General features: G+C 37.7%; 1 protein-coding gene across 3 annotated transcripts in view; it reads left to right on the top strand.

Annotated features, from left to right (window-relative positions):
- The first annotated feature begins 1,645 nt into the window (after window positions 1-1,645).
- The window catches only part of TAOK1 (TAO kinase 1), a 151,309-nt gene continuing 137,149 nt past the window's right edge, over window positions 1,646-15,805 (top strand). For 2 of the 3 annotated variants that reach the window (XM_032616434.1, XM_032616435.1), the window contains exon 1: window positions 1,646-2,279. The gene's annotated coding sequence lies outside the window, so the exon portion shown is untranslated. The remainder of the gene's footprint in view (window positions 2,280-15,805) is intronic. The other variant, XR_004347492.1, reaches the window with a different exon arrangement.

The raw sequence follows: 15,805 nt of genomic DNA, 5'->3' as shown, positions 1-15,805 counted from the left end.
TGATAAAGTGTGATAACAGCTGAAGCTGGATGATAGACACATGGTTTACTATTCTATCTGACTCCTTTTTTTGTATGTGTGAAATTTTCTATAAAAAGATTAAGAGCAAATACTATGGGAAAGCATGAATCTCTTTCCATTCCCAAATGTATGAAGTAACTAGAACATTCTTGCTGTAACACTTTCTGAAGATGGGATCAGGACTGGAGGGGCATCATTTAAGGAGTGGGTGGAGGATGAGGGGCTTCAGGGACAGGAAGGTACAAGAAAAACTGGTTTTGAGTGGTGCTGAAAAGCCAAAGAGGAACACAAGTTTCAAGATGGAAGGAGTATCAACTGTGTCAAGTATTGTAGATGTCAAGAAGGAAGGGATTAAAATGAATACTCCACTAGACATAACTAGGAGGACACTCTTGACCTTGGCGAGATCAAATTCTTAATTTTCTGTGGAGGTGGGATGATAGACAAATTTTCCAAGACTTTGTCTGTGAAGGACAGGAGAGGTGAAGATCATAATCTTTCTTTTCCCCTCAGAGAAGGAGAAACTTGGGCTTGTTTTTTTTATTTTATTTTGTTTTATTTGTTTTGTTTTTAATGCTGAGGGGAAGTTGCCGTTTGAGAATGGTTGACGATATAGGTGAAAAGAGTAATGACTGACCGACTTGCAAAGCAAGGACCCTTACTAGGAGAGGGAACATTTAGAACAAATTACATGTACATCCGGCTGAAGCAGAGAGCTTGTTTTTTCTATCACAGCCAATGTACTTTCCTAGTTTATTGTAACTTCCAACAACTGTTCTGGTGTACATTTTCACTCACAAATCTCACACAACAGATCTATTCATCTCAGTTGTTTTATTGATTGAAGAACCAAGATTTTTTATGACTGCACCTTAGGCATACCTTTTGGTTCTTGAATAAAATTTCTCTTTGTGGCCCACTGGAGGGGTTTTCCCCTAAAAAAAATGTTTTTCATTTAAAAAAATGAGAAGCACTACCTCTTCCCTTAGAACTCTTTAGTTTGTTTACTGCACTTGTTACTCAACCTACTCAATCCACAAAAACTTTTCAAGAATTTGTCCCTTTCCTACCATTGCTAACTATAGGATGGTTTAGCTCTGTATTTCCAACTCTTGTTACAGTTCCAAAAATTATTATAAACGTTTAGAATCTGAAAAACTCAGTTATATACTGATTACACTGACCAGCTTACCTCTGAATTCCACGGAGGGATTGAAATAAGCTGTGTAAGAAGGGAGCTATTCAACATGTCAGGGCAAGCTTCTCATTCGCAGGGTTTTTTGGGGGGGACGGATATTTTGGGAGTGGGAAAAGCAAAGGAGAAGAGCAGATAAGCTCTTCTTTCTTAGATTTCAGGGTGAAATGAATGTACCTGACGCCCACGTGGCAGAACGGCTCCGCCAGGTGAGCGAGGCCGGACTGGAGACAGGACGGAACTCTGGGCCATTCTGGAGACTCCGCCCAGTGTAAGCACTCGCGCGCTCCCGTGAGGGCGTGCACGCGTACGCAGTCTTGCCTCGCGCAGGGTCGAGCCTGTCAGGCGGGAAATCTCGCGAGATTGGAGACTGGGATGACTGTCGGGAGGAGGGGAGTGGTGTCTGGGAAGGGGGGGGAATCTGGGCAGCGGCCGGGCTCTGTGGCTTCAGGGCTCGGAGAGAGAGAGAGGAGGGTGGCAAAGAGAGTGAGTCGGTGCCGCCGCCTGCCTAAGGAGAGAGGAGGGGTCCTGCTTGCCTGCGCCCTTCGCGGGCCGAGAGCGCGAGGCACCCGCGAACCTCTGAGGCCTCCAGCCCCTGGGGACCCCGCCCCGCCGGCCGGCCGGCCCGGGGCCTCTCTTCCCTTTGTGAGCGCCCCCTTCCCAGGGGTGGTGGTGGCTGAGGTCTGTGCGTGGGCCCGCCCGCCGAGGGGCCGCGGCGGGGGACCGAGAGGGCCTCGGCTGTGTGAGGACGGGAGGCGGCCGAGGCCCGGGCCGGTTCCCCCGAGGCGGCGGCGGCTCCCGGCACTTCCCCGCGCCATCTTAGCTGAGTCCAAGCGCTGAGGGCGCCTCCTCGACCCCGGTAGTCCCTTCGCCCCCCCCCCCCCCCCCCGCCCCTTGTCGCAGAGCTTGGGCTGGGCGGCTTGCTGGGGCTCCGGGGGGGGGGGCGGCGGTCTGTCGCCTGGCCCCCTCCTCCTCCTCACTCCTCGCCCTCCAGCGTAGCGGCTACCCAAGCGCTGCAGGGGGCTGTGGCTGCCTACTCCGCCCCAGACCTGTCGGCGAAAGGGTAAGGGCACCTCTGCCTTGGGAAAGGGAGACATGGAGGGGGCGGGGAAATTCGGCCCACTTTGGCCGCTGCGCGGAAGAAGGGATGTGGGGGTGGGGTGGGGGAGGGAGACAAGGAGGGTCTGTGATTCTGTGGGTGGGGTGAAGAAGCTGGTGAGCTGGGCGCCCTCCCGTTTTGAGGGGCAAGAGCAATTACATTCCTCTTTCCTGAGGGTTACCGGAAGGGGTGGTAGAAGAGGATGTCTCGAGGAAGGTGTGGCCCTCCTAGGGAGACTGGGTTGATGTGCACCCCGATTTAAAGGCGCGAGGTCCCTTTCCCTCCTGATTCCTCTGCTCCTCCCTCTCCTCCTTTGTAGTGTCTGTGAATTCTTGGGAAGGGAGATCGCTCTGGGTAGTCTACTGGGTGGATTCCCACCCTCCCTCCTCGCTCGGGAAGTCTATACCCCTCTTCTCTAGGGGTGATGGAAGCGTTTCTTTCCCCCAACCCTTCCCCATTCTTTAGTCTACTGCAGTGCTGCAGAAGTCCAAGGCAGTTTCTTCATACACAGGCCCGTGTATACACTGAAGGGAGGGGGAGCAAGAGAGGGAAGTAATGGCGCTTCCCTTAGAAAGGTTACCCCTTTTCCTTTGGTTTTAAATCGATAACGGTACTGGTTTAATACTCTTCCCCTGAGATCTGTCCCTGGGAAGTATGTCTGTTACTTTTGAGGGGCTACGGCCTCTCAAGAGAGACCCTGCCATGTTAGAACAGTTTTGATGTCTCTCTTTTCAAAACACTGGGTTGACTTTTTTTGTGTGTGAGCATATTGGGTTTTCGTTAGGATTAAAATAAAATAATTTTGTACTCCCTCATTTCCCTCTTTTTTTTTTCTTCCTATGACTTTTGTAGTTCTTGAAGAATTATTAAAGATTATTGCATACAGACAGGCTGTCTGATGGACATTCCTTCTCCCTGAGCTGTGAATTTTTAGGGTTAATACTATTTTGTATACATTGAAATTGGAATTTTCCGAAAATGATTAGGTTACAAACCTTTCTGTTGAAAATGCCTTGTTTCTTAATGTAATAAAAATTAGTAAAGATTAATTTGCCTAATGATACTGTGATAGGATCTGTATTCTGTAGTCAGTAAGTCGTTTTTCCACTTCTTTTGCTTCATGTCACATTTGTTTAAAACAAATCATCTTGTCTGGTTTACAGTAGTACTTGTTGGTTTTGTTTAGTAGAGTAGAAATAAATTTAAAAAAAAATTAACATTCTGTAAGTGTGTTGCCAAGTTCTTGTGACCAAAGAGTAGTCTTGAAATCTGCAGTTGATACTTTTTTCTTTAAGTATTTAGAGTTACTGATGAAGTGATTTCAAAATGTTCCGTACATGAATATTCATATAATTAAATAACTTTTATACAAAGTGATGAAGGTGACTAAACTAACTACAGAGATCTTGTCTTGACATTTTACTAGCAAGTTGTATTTGGTGTTTAAGCTTTACTTAGTGGGTGACTTGTTTTTAAATACTTCCAAATGCCATCTGAATATTACATTGTCCATCAGAGCTTTTTTGGTGTTTGTTGCATTTTGAAACCTGTTTTAAGACAGGTATTTAAAGATGTTAGTAGTAGTGGTGTTAAGCATTAATTTAGTTTCTGTCATCTTATTTCATGATTTTAATATAGGGAGACACATTAATGGTATGTTAAATCAGTTTTTATTATTTTTCCTCAGCAAATGGAATTCTCCTTACTTTATTCTCTTTTGATTTTTATCTGAACTCATTTTAACTTAAACAGCACTTCTCATTTGAATCTTTATTTCATGGCACAAAGCTGCATGTTGTGGTGTGTAGTTTTCCCCTCTTTGGCAAATTGTGAGGTAAAGTCTAATTCCTGTGTTATGGCTTGTTGGTAATTAATTCATATATACTAGCATGTATAAACCCAAGCATACTGCTCAGTAAAAAGTGACTGTTTTTGTCTTCGAAAGGTGAAGGCACAGGGGATTTATCAATAAGGGCTACAAAACTTAAGGATGTACACTGGATATAGGTAAACTACTTGCTATATATCAGCATACTAGAACTAAGAGGTACTCTTTAGAACAACTATGAAGAAACCCTTTTCAATAGTTGGTAGGAATTCTGTTAAAGGTGGTAAAACTATGTTCATGACCAATTAGATAAATTCATTATTAAGGAAAAACTGTCTGCGGGTTATTGCAGGTGAGTTCTGATGCCCCTGTCAGAAAGAGAAACTAAGAGCTGTTAGTCTGAGTTAATTGATTCCAGATTATATGGTACCTCTTGGGTTTCTAGTTATCTACAAAATGGCAGTGTACATCACTTCCTGTTCTTTCACAACTGATTCTCTGAATTCCCTCTTAGTGACTTAATTTTTGGCATTCTGATACCTGATTTGTTAATTTGGTTATAATTCTCATGTTTTATAGATGGAAGAATTTCTAAGAATCAGTTGGGTTTAAAAGCTTTGTATAGTCTAGGATTATCTTGACAGTAACTAAATTTCCTTCCAAATTAAAGGATAGTTTCTCAAACAGATTTAAACTGAGAGGTTTTAAAGAAATACAGCAATATACAGGACCAAAAGTATGAGTGAATTGAATAGAAAATAATTATTGTATTGTCTGTAATATATATTTTGGGAGAACTGTAGATGTGGCAGTTAACTGACCATGTTAATATAAAACAAGTTTTCTTTATATCAAGGTATATACATGATATTTGGTCCCATGCTGTGATGCCATCCCGGTAGTAAGAAAGAAACTGATTACTTACAGAATACTAGGACTGAATACTCTTAACTAACCATAAAAAGTGTAATTTATTTTAAGAATTTGCTGGTACTTAGTAGATATGAATACTTAGTAAATCCAGAAGTTATCTAGGGGGCCAACTGTTGGCATTGAAATTAGATTTGAGATTAATCTGTTATTCAAATTAATAAATTCTTTTTCATTTGACTGCTCTGTATATTAAAATCATTTTATTTCTCCTCTGTATATCTCTTTGGTTATTAGTAGTCTGTTGTAATAATTGTACTCATACTGATTTAACCTTTTAGAAATTAGGAGCTTTTTTCTATGTATAAGTTAAGGGCTGCTATTCAGTTCAGGATCATATATGAATGCATCTCTTCTAAAAAGTGTCAATTCTGTAGTTAAGTCTTGCATAAAATTGAGAATGTTCCATTAAGCAGAGTGCCAACGTATGTTCGTCTGCCTTTAGGTTTCTGTACTTGTTCATGGCTGGATTATTTTTTTATATTCTTCAAGATTTCAAATTCTAAAAATGTAAGTGTAAAAGATACAAACCTCTATTCATTCCATTATATTGGATGAAAATATTTTAATTTTAATGATAAAAATTGATATTTAATATCATTAAAGTGTTTCATACCTTTTTAAGAAATCCACATGAATTTAAATGTTGTGTGGAGGGGCTAGAAACAATTACTTTCAATTGGGATGTTCTTTTAACATTTGGTAACAATTATTTCTATATCAGTCTCTTCTGTTTGTGCTAGAAGCAGACTTTTTGTTCTGAAATACAGTTTAAGGCTGCATTTTCTTAACTAGTGACAAAATTAAGCGGCCCATAAAAGGTGGAAAGGTTTTTCACAATATAAAAAATTTACGTGGCATGTAAATAAAGTTAATAAAAGTACAGATTACTAGGTACTTCGCATAATTAATATATAGCCTGTTAAAAATGCCAGTAGCAGTGGCATTGTTATAAAAGCATAACTACATTTAATTGGCCTCTAACTTATCTTTAAAGCTGAGAAGGGGCTGAATTTTCTTTTTGATAAAATTATTCAATATGATTATGTTGTGCAGATTCAGAAGTAGATGAATTACTTCATTTAGAAAGACATGCAAAGTTTAGTTTCTGAGAAAAACATCAACAGATACTGGAATGGAACAAAATATTCGGATCTGCAGCCACCAATAATACAACTGTCACTTAATATATCTTAATTTTACCATTTATTAGCTGTGTAACTTCTTTATGTAACATTTTTAAGCCTCACTTTCCCTGTCTGTAAAATGAAAATAATACCTACTTTATAAGGTTGCTAGGTTTAAATGGGATAACCCTTGTTAAGTACCTAATGTATTGCTTGACACATAGTAAGCACCCAATAAGTTGTTGGCTGTCACATATTAGCCACTTAATAAATGTTTACAAATGAAAATAGTCTAATATTTAAGAATGAATTACATTCCATAATTTTGATTTGAAGTTGGATTTATACATTTGCAGCTCAACGTATATTTTTTAAAGAAATGGTTCGAATTTCTAACCAAGGATAGCTTACAAACTTTTTTGTACCTGAGATGGACTACTATGTAGTTCTATAAGAGATTTTCTTTTTCCTTTGCTGGACGTAAAACCTGTCCTAAAGAACAAAATTTCCTTCCCCTTTGGTACTTCATTTGTTTATTTAAGTCTTTTGGTATCATACTTCTACTTCCTGGAACTCTTTTCACCATCCCTGGCTTTGAGGGAATCCAAAGTACTCATGTTCTCCTAAGCCTCTTTTTTAGGTATGTTTTGTAGGTATGTCTCATCTTGAAAGTGCTTTATATTCCACAATATATTAATTCAGCAAATGTTAAGTGATGATTACATGTCAGTAAGGTTTGGTCCCTGCCCTGGAGGAATTCTGTCTTCTCACTTTTTCCACTTCCTAAATAGTTTTCTCAAACCAGATATTCAGAGGAAAGCAAGGATCTTCCTGTGGTTGTCAGTTCCTCTAAGCCAGTGTTTTTCAAACTTCAGGTTGTGACCCATTAGTGACTTGTCAGTTCAATTTACTGGGTCACAACACCAATTTTTTTAAATAAAAAATAATGGGAAATAACCAGAGTGTGTTGTGTAAGTAAGGGTGAGCATTGTAATGGGAAACTTTTTTTGGCTTTATTTTTATGTGTTCTGGGTACACAGATAAATTTTTTTGAAGTTTCTTTTTGAACTCATGCTTTTTACTTCTAACTGCATATTTCTGAAGTATGAATATGCTTGTTTTTTCTTTTTCTTTCAACAATTCTCCTTTCAATCTCTCCTGATTCTAGTCTCTAGTCTATTTGTTTGTTATGTTGCACATATTTACCTTTCCTAGGTCTCAAAGCTTGTTGGGGTACTGATAGGTCCTGGGCAGGATACCAGCAGTTTTGGGTATGATGATAACTTCTGAGGTTTTTATATTGGGGAGCACGTTATCACATGCTCTAATGTCACGTCTTATGTATGTGAGGGCAATTTCTCATGAATTGCAGGATTTATTTTTAAAAAGAAAACTTTATTTGGAGCATAATAAGAAAATATCTTTTATTTTTATTTGAGTCATATATAGATTTAATTTTAAACTATTAATTGCACTATATATATGTTTGTTTGTTTTTTTGCGGTACGCGGGCCTCTCACTGTTGTGGCCTCTCCTGTTGCGGAGCACAGGCTCCGGACACGCAGGCTCAGCGGCCACGGCTCACGGGCCCAGCCGCTCCGCGGCATGTGGGATCTTCCCGGACTGGGGCATGAACCCGTGTCTCCTGCATCGGCAGGCAGACTCTCAACCACTGCGCCGCCCTATTAAGTATTTTTAAAAAATTTCAGTGTGCTTCAGTGCATTACATCTAATGATATCCTTATATTTTGGTTGATGTTTTTAGTTCACTTATGGTGGTAGTTACGAGTCTCTAGTTTGTATTTTGGATTGATTTTTTCCAGTTTGTTTCCACTGAAGCAGAGAAAGGTTTTAGAAAAAGTTGATGAACAGCATTACTAAACAAGGTCAAGGTTTTTCCTTTTTTACACTTGGGAATTCAGTGTCACTCAAAATTGGAAAACTTGTCTCTTTGCCAAAAGCATCCATATTTTTGATTGGAAAGACTAAAATTACTTATTAACCTATAATGGTACTTGATAAGGAAACTTTACTCTTCACTGTTGCACTCTGTATAGTATGTGTTACAGTATTTAATATACTGCGGTTAAGGAAGCTCATGCTGTGTAAATGGTAGATGATGATTGTGATGTTTTTTATAGGGAGCATCACATTATTGGAGTACAGTATTTCAGTTGGTTTTGTTTCTTACAATTCAAGGGTTTTGAGTCCTGGGGGCGCAGTATAATGTGCTCACTCTCAGATTCTTTACTTTGACATATGTGCTTGTTACTGATGATAATTTTTCCATTACCCAGAAAAGCACAAGTAATTTGAAAATACCGTAATGAAAAGATCCTTTTATCTTTGGTTTAGATACTGACAAAATATTTTTGTGTATTATGTGTGAAAGTTCAGTTCTATGAAATAATGCCATAAAACTTAAATCAAGAGTAAAAAGATTTTAAGGAAAAGATGGGAAATTTTTCTGTTTAGGAAAGAAATGTTCTGTAGTAGAGAAACTTGAATGCTAGCGATAGAAAGTATAGAATTTGGATATTTCTTTGTTTATGTGGCATTTTGATTGAACTGATTATGCATATGCATACAAATGTATGGTAAACTGGTTGGAGAGGTCCACTGCCTTCAAGAATAGCATGGTTTTAGGGAAAAACAAAAATATTGATCCACGAATTTTGTTTTGTAATATGTATTAGATAATTTGATAAATTAGAAGAATAAGTTTCACAAGAGAGTTTATTCCTGTAGTAAATGATGTTATACCAAAATCCTAAATAATGCATTGTTACCAAATGAATTTTTTTCTTTCTCTGGTTGAATACATGTGAAATATGTGTTGTTTATTATTTGAGAATCAAATAAATGATAAGGGTGGTGGGCTTTTTAAAATTTGTTTTTTGTTTTCTTTTTGCATTTAGTAGTTTCAGTATCAGAAGTGAATTAGATTTTGTGTCTTTAAGGAAGACCAAATGTAATTTTTTTGCAATTGTTTTTTTCAGTCAACAAGAATGAACCTATGTTGGAAGTTAAATGTTCTGAGAACTTTAAATAGGAATCAAATAAAGAACTTTCATTTTTATTTATCAGATTTGAAATGTAGATGTATTAATAATATATCATTCTCTCAAAAATTTAAGTTGGAGACTTAGTCTCCTAACATTTTACAGTCTGTCTACTCTAAACAACTAAATTTAACAAGACATCTGGTTAATTTAAGAGTCTTGTAAATACACATTTTCTTTCAACCTTCCTGGAGATGGCATGGAATATATTAGGGGAGGAATGGTGAAATAGATACAGTAAGCAAACATCGAAAATGCGTTTTATGATAATCTTTGAGGTGGTAAATCCAGTCATTGACAGTATAATGGTTCTGCTTTTGACGTACGAAATGTGTATTAAATAATACAAAAACTGTCTAATTGTTTTTGACAATTAATATATTAAGGTACACCACCATTCTGTTTTTTTTAACATGAATTATATTGGATTAATATTAGGTGAAATGGTATCCCAAATTTTAGTATCTATTATTCTCCTTTATCTCATTCAGGTGGCATTGTGATATGAGATTATAACTTTTTTTTTTTTGAAAAAGTGTTCTTTGTTAAATCCTTTTGAAGCATAGTCATTAAGCTATTTGGTTTACTCATATTTGGTTTAAGCTTAATATAGAAATCAATTTCAGTTTAACACTTTGAGATACATAGGTTATAATTTATGATCTGTCGGTATGTACTATGAAAACACCAAATCAAAATAGTGATTGATGGAATTTGAATTTAAAGACTACCAGTTTAACCATTATCTACATAGCTTTAGTATCAAAATAAGATTCAGTCATAACACATGTACTTATGTATCTTTTGAGTGCTGCATTCTAGGCACTGTACTTATCAAAATAGGTTCAGTGATGACACATCTATTTATTATACATTTTGGACTGCTATTTGCTAGGTACTGTACTGGGATACAGAAATGAGTACGATTTAATCTCTCCTGTTTTTTCAGTTGAACAGGGATATGGACTTGCAAATAAATATATCATACAATAATGCAATGCAAAGTTTCGAAAACATGACAGTGTTGACATTTTAGGTAGGATGATTTATTGTTGTGTGGATTTGTGCTGTGTATTATTAGATATTTTGAAGCATCCCTGGCCTTTACCCATTAGATGCCAGAAGCACTCCCTCTCCCCAGTTGTGACAATTAAAAATGTCTCCAGACATTGGCAAAAGTCCCCTGGGGAGTAAAATCACCTCTTATTGAGACTCCCTGGTGTAGTGAATACTAAGGTACAAAGAACTGTCATCAGACAAGTGAAATAAAGTCAAGGTGGAATGACCCCTAAGGGAATGCAGTTTTATATGGGTCTTGAAGAAAAGTAAGACTGGAATTATATACCTGAGAGCATGAAAGATCAATGTCTATGAATGTAATTAGTAATAGTTTGTGGCTATAGGCTATTTATGTGGTTTGGGATGGAAATTCAGTAAAATGAAGCTGAAAAACTACTTTGGGGCCATATCTTTTTTTTTTATTTGATTTTATTTATTTTTTTATACAGCAGGTCCTCATCAGTTTTATACACATCAGTGTGTACATGTCAATCCCAATCTCCCAATTCATCACCCCTCCACCCCCACCCCCCCCTTTCCCCCCTTGTTTGTTCTCTACATCTGTGTCTCAATTTCTGCCCTGCAAACTGGTTCATCTGTACCATTTTTCTAGGTTCCACATATATGCGTTAATATACGATATTTGTTTTTCTCTTTCTGACTTCACTCTGTATGACAGTCTCCAGATCCATCCACGTCTCTATAGATGACCCAATTTCATTCTTATTTATGGCTGAGTAATATTCCATTGTATATATGTACCACATCTTCTTTATCCATTCGTCTGTTGATGGGCATTTAGGTTGCTTCCATGACCTGGCTATTGTAAATAGTGCTGCAATGAACATTGGGGTGCATGTGTCTTTTTGAATTATGGTTTTCTCTGGCTATATGCCCAGGAGTGGGATTGGATCATATGGTAATTCAATTTTCAGTTTTTTAAGGAACCTCCATACTGTTCTCCATAGTGGCTGTATCAATTTACACTCCCACCAACAGTGCAAGTGGGTTCCCTTTTCTCCACACCCTCTCCAGGATTTGTTGTTTGTAGATTTTCTGTTGATGCCCATTCCAACTGGTGTGAGGTGATACCTCGTAGTTTTGATTTGCATTTCTCTAATAATTAGTGATGTTGAGCAGCTTTTCATGTGCTTCTTGGCCATCTGTATATCTTCTTTGGAGAAATGTCTATTTAGGTCTTCTGCCCATTTCTGGATTGGGTTGTTTGTCTCTTTAATATTGAGCTGCATGAGCTGTTTATATATTTTGGAGATTAATCCTTTGTCTGTTGATTTCGTTTGCAAATATTTTCTCCCATATTGAGGGTTGTCTTTTCGTCTTGTTTATGGTTTCCTTTGCTGTGCAAAAGCTTTTAAGTTTTATTAGGTCCCATTTGTTTACTTTTGTTTTTATTTCCATAACTCTAGGAGGTGGATCAAAAAAGATCTTGCTGTGATCTGTGTCAAAGAGTGTTCTTCCTATGTTTTCCTCTAAGAGTTTTATAGAGTCTGGTCTTACATTTAGGTCTCTAATCCATTTTGAGTTTATTTTTGTGTATGGTGTTAGGGAGTGTTCTAATTTCATTCTTTTACATGTAGCTGTCCAGTTTTCCCAGCACCACTTATTGAAGAGAATGTCTTTTCTCCATTGTATGTCCTTGGCTCTTTTGTCACAGATTAGCTGACCATAGGTGCATAGGTTTATCTCTGGGCTTTCTATCCTGTTCCATTGATCTATGTTTCTGTTTTTGTGCCAGACCATATTGTCTTGATTACTGTAGCTTTGTAGTATAGTCTGAAGTCAGGGAGTCTGATTCCTCCAGCTCCATTTTTTTCCCTCAAGACTGCTTTGGCTATTCGGGGTCTTTTGTGTCTCCATACAGATTTTAAGATTTTTGGTTCTAGTTCCATTAAAAATGCCATTGGTAATTTGATAGGGATTGCATTGAATCTGTAGATTGCTTTGGGTAGTATAGTCATGTTCACAATATTGATTCTTCCAATCCAAGAACATGGTATATCTCTCCATCTGTTGGTATCATCTTTAATTTCTTTCATCAGTGTCTTATAGTTTTCTGGTCTTTTGTCTCACTAGGTAGGTTTATTCCTAGGTATTTTATTCTTTTTGTTGCAGTGGTAAATGGGAGTGTTTCCTTAATTTCTTTTTCAGATTTTTCATCATTAGCGTATAGGAATGCAAGAGATTTCTGTGCATTAATTTTGTATCCTGCAACTTTACCAAACTTTACCATGATTAGCTCTAGTAGTTTTCTGGTGGCATCTTTAGGATTCTGTATGTATAGTATCATGTCATCTACAAACAGTGACAGTTTTACTTCTTCTTTTCCAATTTGTATTCCTTTTATTTCTTTTTCTTCTCTGATTGCCATGGCTAGGACTTCCAAAACTATGTTGAATAATAGTGGTGAGAGTGGACATCCTTGTTTTGTTCCTGATCTTAGAGGAAATGCTTTCAGTTTTTCACCATTGAGAATGATGTTTGCTGTGCGTTTGTTGTATATGGCCTTTATTACGTTGAGGTAGGTTCCCTCTATGCCCACTTTCTGGAGAGTTTTTATCATAAATGGGTGTTGAATTTTGTCAAAAGCTTTTTCTGCAGCTATTGAGATGATCATATGGTTTTTCTTCTTCAGTTTGTTAAAATGGTGTATCACGTTGATTGATTTGCTTATATTGAAGAATCCTTGCATCCCTGGGATAAATCTCACTTGATCATGGTGTATGATCCTTTTAATGTGTTGTTGGATTCTGTTCACTAGTATTTTGTTGAGGATTTTTGCATCTATACTCATCAGTGATATTGGTCTGTAATTTTCTTTTTTTGTAGTGTCTTTGTCTGGTTTTGGTATCAGGGTGATGGTGGCCTCATAGAATGAGTTTGGGAGTGTTCCTTCCTCCACAGTTTTTTGGAAGAGTTTGAGAAGGATGAGTGTTAGCTCTTCTCTAAATGTTTGATAAAATTCACCTGTGAAGCCATCTGGTCCTGGACTTTTGTTTGTTGGAAGATTTTTAATCACAGTTTCAATTTCATGACTTGTGATTGTTCATATTTTCCATTTCTTCCTGGTTCCGTCTTGGAAGGTTATACCTTTCTAAGAATTTGTCCATTTCTTCCAGGTTGTCCATTTTATTGGCATAGAGTTGCTTGTAGTAGTCTCTTAGGATGCTTTGTATTTCTGCAGTGTCTGTTGTAAATTCTCCTTTTTCATTTCCAATTTTATTGATTTGAGTCCTCTCCCTCTTTTTCTTGATGAGTCTGGCTAATGGTTTATCAATTTTGTTTATCTTCTCAAAGAACCAGCTTTTAGTTTTATTGATCCTTGCTATTGTTTTCTTTGTTTCTGTTTCATTCATTTCTGCTCTGATCGTCATGATTTCTTTCCTTCTGCTAAGTTTGGGTTTTGTTTGTTCTTCTTTGTCTAGTTCCTTTAGGTGTAAGGTTAGATTGTTTATTTGAGATTTTTCTTGTTTCTTGAGGTAGGCTTGTATAGCTATAAACTTCCCTCTTAGAACTGCTTTTGTTGCATCCCATAGGTTTTGGATCATCGTATTTTCATTGTCATTTGTCTCTAGGTATTTTTTGATTTCCTCTTTGATTTCTTCAGTGATCTCTTGGTTATTTAGTAACGTATTGTTTAGCCTCCATGTTTTTGTGTTTTTTTACGTTTTTTTTCCCTGTAATTCATTTCTAATCTCATAGCGTTGTGGTCAGAAAAGATGCTTGAGGGCTTCCCTGGTGGCGCAGTGGTTGAGAGTCCGCCTGCCGATGCAGGGGACACGGGTTCGTATCCCGATCCGGGAAGATCCCACATGCCGCGGAGCCTGCGCGTCTGGAGCCTGTGCTCCGCAACACGAGAGGCCACAACAGTGAGAGGCCCGTATACCGCAAAAAAAAAAAAAAAAAAAAAAAAAAAAAAAAAAAAAAGATGCTTGATATGATTTCAGTTTTCTTAAATTTATTGTGGCTTGATTTGTGACCCAAGATGTGATCTATCCTGGAGAATGTTCCGTGCGCACTTGAGAAGAAAGTGTAATCTGCTGTTTCTGGATGGAATGTCCTATGAACATCAGTTAAATCTATCTGGTCTATTGTGTCATTTAAAGCTTCTGTTTCCTTATTTATTTTCATTTTGGATGATCTGTCCATTGGTGTAAATGAGGTGTTAAAGTCCCCCACTATTATTGTGTTACCGTCGATTTTCTCTTTTGTAGCTGTTTAGCAGTTGCCTTATGTGTTGAGGTGCTCCTGTGTTGTGTGCATATATATTTATAATTGTTATATCTTCGTCTTGGATTGATCCCTTGATCATTATGTAGTGTTCTTCCTTGTCTCTTGTAACATTCTTTAAAGTCCATTTTATCTGATATGAGTATTGCTAGTCCAGCTTTCTTTTGATTTCCATTTGCATGGAATATCTTTTTCCATTCCCACACTTTCAGTCTGTATGTGTCCTTAGGTCTGAAGTGGGCCTCTTGTAGACAGCATATATATGGGTCTTGTTTTTGTATCCATTCAGCAAGCCTGTGTCTTTTGGTTGGAGCATTTAATCCATTCACGTTTAAGGTAATTATCGATATATATGTTCCTATGACCATTTTCTTGATTGTTTTGGGTTTGTTTTGTAGGTCCTTTTTCTTCTCTTGTGTTTCCCACTTAGAGAAGTTCCTTTAGCATTTGTTGTAGAGCTGGTTTGGCGGTGCTGAATTCTCTTAGCTTTTGCTTGTCTGTAAAGCTTTTGATTTCTCCGTCGAATCTGAATGAGATCCTTGCAGGCTAGAGTAATCTTGGTTGTAGGTTCTTCCCTTTCATCACTTTAAGTATATCATGCCACTCCCTTCTGGCTTGTAGAGTTTCTGCTGAGAAATCAGCTGTTAACCTTATTGGAGTTCCCTTGTATGTTATTTGTCATTTTTCCCTTGCTGCTTTCAGTAATTTTTCTTTGTCTTTAATTTTTGCCAGTTTGATTACTATATGTGTCTTGGCGTGTTTCTCCTTGGGTTTATCCTGTATGGGACTCTCTGCGCTTCCTGGACTTGGGTGGCTATTTCCTTTCCCATGTTAGGGAAGTTTTTGACTATAATCTCTTCAAATATTTTCTCGGGTCCTTTCTCTCTCTCTTCGTCTTCTGGGACCCCTATAATGTGAATGTTGTTGTGTTTAATGTTGTCCCAGAGGTCTCTTAGGCTGTCTTCATTTCTTTTCATTCTTTTTTCTTTATTCTGTTCCGTGGCAGTGAATTCCACCATTCTGTCTTCCAGGTCACTTATCCGTTCTTCTGCCTCAGTTATTCTGCTATTGATTCCTTCTAGTGTAGATTTCATTTCAGTTATTGTATTGTTCCTCTCTGTTTGTTTGTTCTTTAATTCTTCTAGGTCTTTGTTAAACATTTCTTGCATCTTCTCGATCTTTGCCTCCATTCTTTTTCCGAGGTCCTGGATCATCTTCACTATCATTCTGAATTTT

The sequence above is a fragment of the Phocoena sinus genome, chromosome 20 (genome assembly GCF_008692025.1).
Source record: "Phocoena sinus isolate mPhoSin1 chromosome 20, mPhoSin1.pri, whole genome shotgun sequence".
In the NCBI taxonomy this organism is placed as follows: domain Eukaryota; kingdom Metazoa; phylum Chordata; class Mammalia; order Artiodactyla; family Phocoenidae; genus Phocoena; species Phocoena sinus.
The sequence above is the reverse complement of the archived record's forward strand: the minus strand, read 5'-3'. Positions and strand labels throughout refer to the sequence as shown.